The sequence below is a fragment of the Cebus imitator genome, unplaced genomic scaffold, assembly GCF_001604975.1.
Source record: "Cebus imitator isolate Cc_AM_T3 unplaced genomic scaffold, Cebus_imitator-1.0 Scaffold19, whole genome shotgun sequence".
Lineage (NCBI taxonomy): Eukaryota > Metazoa > Chordata > Mammalia > Primates > Cebidae > Cebus > Cebus imitator.
The window spans coordinates 8,723,906-8,732,714 of record NW_016107334.1 but is presented as its reverse complement, the minus strand read 5'-3'; the positions used below and the strand labels follow the sequence as shown (position 1 = coordinate 8,732,714).

Below are 8,809 nucleotides of genomic sequence, written 5' to 3'. Positions count from 1 at the left end.
TTTTTTTTTTTTTTTAAGAGATGGAGTCTTGCTCTGTCAACCATGTTGAAATGCCGTGTTGTGATCTTCATTCATTGCAACCTCTGCCTCCCAGGTTGAAGTGATTCTCCTCCTGCCTTAGCCTCCCAAGTAGCTGGGATTACAGGTACCCAACACCACACCTGGCTAATTTTTGTATTTTTTAGTAGAGATGGGGTTTCACCACATTGGCCACGCTGGTCTTGAACTCCTGACCTTGTGATCCACCTGCTTGGGCCTCCCAAAGTGGGATTACAGGCGTGGGCCACCATGCCCGCTGGCCTCCCATCTTAACATTTTAAAGTGTACAGTTTAAGTATATTTATACTGCTGTTCACTCAATCTAGAACACTTTTCAGCTTGAAAAACGGACACTTTGTACCCATTAATAACTCCCATTCTCTTCTATCCCAGCCACTGGCAACCACTTTCTACTGTCTCCATGAGTCTGACTAGTTTGAGAACCTGTGAGCGGAATCAGCAGGATTTCTCCTTTTGTGACTGTCTTATTTCACTTAGCATCATGTCCTGAAGCTTCATCTGAGTTGTTACATGTGATAGGTTTTCTTTCCTGCACATGAACTAGAGCGATGCAGTGACTGACCTCTGGCCGTGTGGTGGGTAGTAGAGACAGAGAAACTATCTCTACTAACAATACAACCAAGAGGTAGCTGGTGTCTGAACACTAGCCCAGTCCTTTCCTCTCTAGGAAAGCCCTCAGATCAGATAGAAAGACTCAGTATTTCAAGAAGCTTCTGTTCTGACACCCTATCCCTGAAGAATCATACCATAGGGTAGGGGAACAGATGAGCGGGATTTCTATACTGTTATCAGCTAGGCTTAGATAACTGGCTAATTGAAAAGAGTACAGGTCACTTAAGGAAACTGGAGCACTGTAAGGCAAAGTAACATGCTTTTGAAATGAGGATGTGAACTGTAACTGGAATGATGTAATGTGTTCTACAAAACGAAGCCAGTGAGAGGACAGGGGACACGGGGCCGACTTTCATTTAGGACGTTTGCCTGGTTCTGAGCAGAAAGTCGAAAGTCATGAGAAGGGGAAAAGAAGGCAGATGGAGCCTGGTTTTTGCAGAGTGCCTGCTCGGCGTGGGCCTTGCTCCTTCTTGGCTGCACCTCACAGCGTCATCCTCTGGCTGTACAGTCTGCCCTTCGGAGGTTTAGGGTGCTGTCTCATGCACAGTGGGTGCTAGGTGGTGGTGAGGACAGGATGTGGGACTAGGCAGGGGCTTTACCTCAGAAGGCCTCATGGTGAGGCAGAGAGCTTTGGCTCCGAGGGACTCTACCTTCTGGTGTCCTGCTTCATTGAGAAGCCAACCACCCATGGGAACCGTGAACAATTAGAAAGGATTAGAAGCTCTTGTAATGGTGTTTTTTGAAATATAGAGACTTAGAGAGAATATTGGGCTTTGGGGTATTTTAAGATCAGAAAGGCATTTGGAGTAACTGTCAGAGCAGATACAGTTGTTTTTATGAAGATCCAGGAAAACAGTTGTTGCAAATACAGCTCTGCACCAAGTCTGTACCAATCTGTTTTGCTACAGATGCTTTAAATGGAGGGGACACTGGGGCTTGTGTTCCCTTTAGTCTTTGAATTAATTCCCATTAAAGTTTCAGTGTCTTAATTGGCATGGCAGGATAGAAATATCTTACCCATCTTTGTAAGTTCTTTGCAGTATGTAGCATTCTGTTTTAATGTTCTGAGCCTTCAAGACTGCCCTTTATGTGTGCATTTATTTTGTTTATATGCATGATGTAGATGGCTCTTGTGACAGTAAAAAACAATGTTCACGTTCAAATCACACTTAGTTTTTAATTTGTGTTCTCAGAGTTAAATGAAAATCTCTTACATTCTTAACTTTGCCTTCAGTTAATTGAATGTGTTAGGTGGCCAGGATTGCTGTCTCTGTGAAATGGAAATGTATGTATACAATGTAAACACGTTCTGATTGACACATGAAGATAAAGAGCTTAACTTGAATTGTGTCTGTTTACACTTAACACAGAAAATTGTACTGTAAAAAACTGAAGTATCAGTAGTGTTTGTTATCATAACATTGTATTTTTCCCCCTTTCCTGATCTCTGATTTTTTGATTAGGAATGAGGCCTAAAGAAACCCATGCGCGCTCTCTTCCCTGAGCACAAGGAGGGGGTGTGCTTAGACCTTGAAGGGCACGGCATGGGAGGATCATGTGCTAGGGAGGGTCTGTCTCCACCCTGTTTTCCTTCTGCTTGGCTTTGTTTCATGCATAGTTTCTATGGGCTTCTTGGGGGTTCTCTGAGAGTGAATGTCAACTTGAGAAGTACAGGTGGACAGATAGGCTTTACCTGTACCACACTGCAGATAAGGTGGGTGGGGAGGGTAGTGACAGGTGGTGGGGTGGGTTTACAATTATTTCCTAGGGCAGTGGGTCTCACAGGGTGCTGCTTAGGCCAGCAGCATCAGCATCACCTGGGTGCATATTAGAAACATACATTTTGGGGCCTTACCTCTTGTTTTTTTAACAAGTCCTTCAAGTGGTTCTGATGCATGTTGAGTACTTTGAACACTGTCCCGCTACATGCAAAGTGAACTTGACCCCCACACACTTGCCTCAGTCTGCTTTCTAGCATCTATCCTATTGCTCTTGTTCTCCTTGCCACATTGGCTGCACGGCTGGGGTTCCCCCTAACTGCAACTAGGCATCAGCTCCAGCTGCCTCTGCCTGGAGCATCCTGACCCCCAACCCTTCCTGGCAAGACTTTGCTCATCTTTTCAGGGTCCTCTCCACTGAGAAGTCTTCCTGACCTCGGAGATAAGGAGTCACCGTGGGGTCTTGTCTTTGTGTTCCTAGGGTTCTATCCATTGCTCCATTAAAACTTTTCCTTCATTTGCCACTTGCTGGAGAGATGGTTGCTCTGTCTTCCTTGTGCAAAATTCAGTGACACACGGATCCTCTCCTAACCTCTTAAATAATTTTGGCTTTCACAGAGTGATAGTGTCTAGAGAGGGTTTTTGTTGTACTAAGTTATTGGTTCCAAAGAATTCATTTTAAGAGAAGTAAAGAACTATTACAGCATGCCAGTTACAAAATCGAGACAAAATTGGCTTCTCATATAAGCCCAAAGGTTTTGTTGCGTTGGATTTTACCATCAGAATTAAAGATGATGCTTGGTTCACTATTGTGTTTTGCCTTCATAATGTGCCTGTAGACCTGTAGTAAAAGAAGGCTGATGTTTCCTGATGTCTTTTATTACCAACTATAAGCTAAGCCTATCCCATATTTTTAAAGACTTGATCAAGTAGTTATCCATGTTAGCTAAATGGATAACTAGAACATTCTTTAATGGAATTATTGACAGAAGGTTAGTCAGTGATTTTGCAAATTCGTGCCACCCTCCTTTGTTGTATATTACTAATATTGACATTGGGGCAACAAAATAGATCAGTATTTCCATTTAATGTTTACTTAATAACAGCTGCTAAAAGTTGTTGTTTGTAGTAATGCAGAAGCACTTACCTGATTCTTACGCCCGCTTCTATAGGGTAGGTAGTGACAGCCCATTTTGCAAGTGAGGAAGATGAGGTTTAGAGGTGAGGCATGTCTACCTGAGGGTAGGATCTGGTAAATGGCACTCCAGGCTCACGGGAGCCATGGAGCCATGCAGCCATGCTGTTTTTCTAGGACTGCAAGGTTGTATCTGAGACATAAACATGTAGTTAAAATTCTTGTATAGCTCTTCCACATACTTAGATACACAGCTTTAGGGGGTTTTCTCAGCCAAATGCTTTTCATTAGCCCTTCTCATATTAACATTTAGTTCTTAGGGATTTATTTTCCACATACATGTAGCTTGTATATGCCATTTACTTGTGTTCGTAGAGTGAACATTTCGCCTCTTGATCTTTAGAAAATACCTAGGAGTATTTTGGTAACAGTGCTCATTTCAACTGAAAGGCTTTATTTTTAAATTAATTTAAATTTTATTATTATTTTTTGAGACAGAACCTTGCTCTGTATCTCCCAGGCTGGACTGCAGTGATATGACCTTGGCTTGTTGCAACCTCTGCCTCCTGTGTTGAAGTGATTCTCGTGCCTCAGCCATCCAAGTAGCTGGGATTACAGGTGTGCACCACCACCCCTGGCTAATTTTTATATTTTTAGTAGATACGGGGTTTCACCATGTTGACCAGCCTGGTTTCAAACGATTGGCCTCAAGCAATCTACCCGCCTTGGCCTCCCAAAGTGCTGGGACTACAGGTGTGAGCCACTGTGCCTGACTTTTAAGGCGTTCTTTAAAACGGCTTCTTTTGGCCAGGTGTGGTCGTAGTTCCAGTGTTTCTGGAGGCTGAGGCTGGAGGATTGCTTGAGGCCAGGAGTGGAGACCAGCCTGGGCAACAAACGGAGATCCTGTTTCTGCCAAAATAAAAAAATAGAGCCGGGTGTTACAGCGTACACCTGTGGTCCCAGCTACTTTCAAAAAAGTTTCAGATTTTGGATTTTTGGATTAGAGATGCTCAACCTGTATAAAGTATTAGGCATCAATTTACTTGTTACTTCCAACAGATCACAAAATTCAGTAGCTAGTGAAAGAACACGAAGACAGAGACTGAAGCAAGCTGAACTGTATACTGCAATCTGAATGCAGACAGGAGGAAAGAATCTGCTTCACTTTGCCATCTGGCCCCCTCCACAGCCAGTGTTGACCACTAGTTAACAGAGGCCAGCTACAGAGCTGGAACTGTCAGTTTCCTCCAAATGAAAGAGTAGGTTCCATACTTGACACTCTTCTTCCCATTTATAGAAGAAAGGAGACAAAAAGTAGGAAGAAGATACTCACTTACTCTGGAAGGAAAGACAAGCCCAAGCCACAGAGCACGAGGCAGGGCCTAGGACCAGCTGTTTTGGATCTCATCACTGACACCATTGGTCTTTAGGATGTTTTGTGATGGAAACAGTACAAAAGAAACCCAAGCTGGACCATGAATGATAGCAGTGTTCAGGAGGTGCAAGCCACAAACAGGAAAGAGAATAAAACGTGCTCCACTGGTGCCATGAAATAATTCATGCACTGAGGGAGTAAATAGTAAACACAGTGCAGGAGGGGGAGACACACCCTTTGTGGCTGCTCATGGATGATTAAAAGGAAAATGCAAAATACCCTTTCTCCTTTCTCAAAGCAGCGGATACTGGCGTGATCCAAAACAAACCCAAAAATCTTTTGGAATGTGCGGTCCCAGGCAGGCCTGTAAGGAATAAGGCAAAGCAGGGAAGCAGAGAGAAAGGGTATAGCTGGAAGATGGGGACAGTGGGCCTCAACAAAGTCCCCAAAGCCAGAGAACTTTTGGAGCTCTGACATGACACCACAAGAGGAAAATTCCACACCTGACCTCATGTGGGGAAAAAAGACCTTTCCAGCCCCCTTCAGCTGCGGTGTGTCTTTTCTACACATACTCAGATTCCCCCAAACACACATCTCCACAAAGGATAATAAAATGGTTCACTGTACCCAAACTTTGTTTCATGCACAAGATTATTAAAAATATTATATGAAATGACCTTTTAGAGAAGCAAGAAGAGAAATGAGAGGTAGGGGAGGGAGGGAGGAGTTGGGGGAACAGTTGAAGCCAAGGTTTAGGCAAAGCTGTGAGGAGGCGACATCTGAGTGGAGACCCCATGGTGAGAGAATGGGGCAACCTCCTGAAGGAGCAGAAGCATTGCAGGAAGCAGGGTACGAGCAGAAGAGGAGCTCGGTGTGTTGGAGATCGTGGACTCCTGTGGAGTCTTGTCGGATGGTGTTGGGACAGGGATGGACTGTGGGGAGGCTGGGTCATGGGGAAGGTGTTGTTTTAGGCTAAGCTGGAGATGCTAGTGGCTCAGATCAGAGCTAGGGTAGTGGTGACACATAGACACTGAACGAATGATGAGATTCACGCATTCTGCATGTGCGCCACATGATGTGTCTATTGTTTTAGGCACTGGGGATGTAATGGTGAACTAAGCAGAAAATAATATAAATAGAGAACAGTTTCTATTTCCTCTCCTCCTGCAGCTGCCATTGTGTTGGAAGTGATAAGAGAGACTGTGAGAAGAAAGGCCAGAACCTTCTAGAATTACTATCTCCTTAAAATGATGATGTAGATGGACATGTATTGACTTAGTGAAATTATTAAGTGAAGGAATTGTGCTTACAAATGTCATAGTTTTGTCTGATTTCACTTACCTTCATTTATAGAAAATAGATAATTGGCATAGATAGTATTAAGATTGTTTATCTTGGGATGATGAGATCGTTGATGATTTTTACTATTTTTTTGCTGTTCCCTCTAAGCTCTCTATAGGAAGCATGCTTTTGATCAATAAAACTTTTAAAGTTGGAATTTATGCTGCTTTTATTCATTGAAAAAAATCACATTTTGAATCTTTCTGTTAGGCTTTATATCTACATTAATGCAGATATGAGGAGAACACAGTCTCCCTGGCCTATGCCAAACAGCAACTGAATGATGAAATTTACTCAGTCTGCATGTGTGCCGTGTAATGTGTCTGCTGTGCACCAAGTACTGTTTTAGGCACTGGGGATGTAATTGTGAACCAAGTAGAAATAAATAGAGAACAATTTCTGTTTCCTGTCCTCCTGGAGCTGCCGTTGTGTTGGATGGGCATGATGAGAGAGACCATGAGAAGAAAGGCAGGAGCCGTGTCCTGCAGAGGGTGGTGTGCCCGGGGAGGGACGTGTGTGGGGTTGTCCAGGAACAGCATGCTGTGCAGGGAGGAAGGAGGTGGATGGTGTTGTGGGAAGAGCAGCCAAGATTCTCATAGGCTTGGGAGCTGTAACCCTGAGGTCTACTACTGGACTAGATATGTGAGGTGCGAGAGGAAATTAGAATCGGGAATGACTCTTTGATTTTTGACATGAGCAACTCAGAGAATGAGAGTGCTACAGTTTAGAAGCTTGGGAGGCGGATTTTGTGGGGGAACAAATGAGGTATTAGGCACCTCAGTGGTTATACTCAGATGGATATACTACATTAGAACTCAGAAGAGTCTGGGCCAGTGACATGAGTCTGATCATCCTCTACAGTATGAATGGCACAAGAAGCCACTTGTCTAGATGAGGTGACAGAGGAAAAGGTTGAGGATAACAACCAACATTTAGAGGTAATGCTAGAAGGCAGGATAGTATGGAATCAGGGAAGCCGAGAGGAGGGGGCAATGCCAGGTGACTGGAAGGTAGAGTGACATTGTCAAAGTGTCACTGGGGGCTCTGCTAAGAGCTATTTCAGTGTCATAATTGGAACAGAAGCTCATTCAGAGTGAGTAAAGGTAACCAGGAGGTGAGGATGCTGAGAGGTAGGACTATGGACAAGCCTTGTGTCAAGTTTTGCTATGCAGGGGCTGGAATCTTATGTATGTGACTGTGTATAAGTGACTTGACTTCCCCAAATGTTTCCTCACCTTCAAAATGGATGTTTGCCCAGTGCTATTTTTTATTGTCCTCTCTTCTCTGTCTTAGAGATGTCCTTTTCTCATTGGTAAAACAAAAGAATCAGACCAAATGAAGTTTCATGTTCTAAGTTCTCAAGCTTTGCCTGCTCCTCAGCCCTTGGGTCCCTCCACTTCCTCTTCCCTTCACTGTCTCTGCTCAGTTTCCATCTGTGGTTGTCATGTAATGCCCAGCGGGACTTTTCTTCTCTCTCTCTTGTCTGTTCCACTTACTCTGTCCTGCACCAGGCCGCTGGATTAATCCTCCACAGAGCCTTTCAGGCTTCTCTCACGTGGGCTTCTCTCCCACTCGGGAGCCTTGTGGGAGCTTTATTCCTCTGAGGTGAAAGTTCTCATGCCCACCTGTGACCCTTTATGGCTTGGGTGCTGCCAAATTCATTTCCTCACCTGCTACCCTCTTCACCCTGACCATCAGATCTGCTGGCACATGAGTGTACCTTGTTCTGCACTGTCTCTGGCCTGTGGGATGTTGACTGAGTTTTAAATCCCAGGCACCCTTTGGGAGCCAGGCTGTGTGCAGAGCTTCCCCCAGCACAGTGGCACGAAATGTGGACACCACCTTTTGTCTGTCCTGCTTCATTCTATTCACATCTGGAATGGACTTGCTGTGTGCACACCACTGACCGCCTGCCTGTGTGACAGTTGTTCATCATTGGTCTTAGCTCCTTGCCTTCACCATGAGTCTCCAAAGGGCAGGGCACTGCCTGTCGGCATTTCTCATGGTGTCATACACGTTGGGTGCTTTCCAAATTAGTTACATCAATCAGAAAACTTCATTCTGAGAAGGCTTAATAGTGGACTTGGGGATTTAAATCCTAAAACAAAGTGTTTTTTTGGTGTGTATGTGTGCCTAGAATTTAGAATATAAGTCTTGCAGTATTGAGGCCATTTTATCAAAAGCCTTTAAAATCTGCAAGTGCATCGTCCCAGCAATTCCACTTCTAGGGATTTATCCTAAGACAATAGCCTTGGGTATCTGCTGAGAATGTTCACTGGAGTGTTGCTTATAATGTGCAAAACAGGAGATAACCTAACTGTCCAACAGTAAGGGATTGGTTAAAAAAAAAAAAAAGCTTCATGGTGTATATTCATACCCTGGAATCACTACCTCCTAAAATGATGATATAGAAGGACATGTATTGACTTAGTAAAATATTAAATGAAGGAAGTGTGTTTGCAGATGTCATGTTTTTGTCTGATTTCACTTACCTTCATATATAGAAAATGGATAATTGGCATAGATAGTGTTAACATTAACACTATCAACATCTTAGGATGTTGAGAT

General features: G+C 43.8%; 1 protein-coding gene across 1 annotated transcript in view; it reads left to right on the top strand.

Annotated features, from left to right (window-relative positions):
- The window catches only part of IGF1R (insulin like growth factor 1 receptor), a 315,455-nt gene that overhangs the window by 51,163 nt on the left and 255,483 nt on the right, over positions 1-8,809 (top strand). The gene's annotated exons all lie outside the window — the stretch shown is intronic.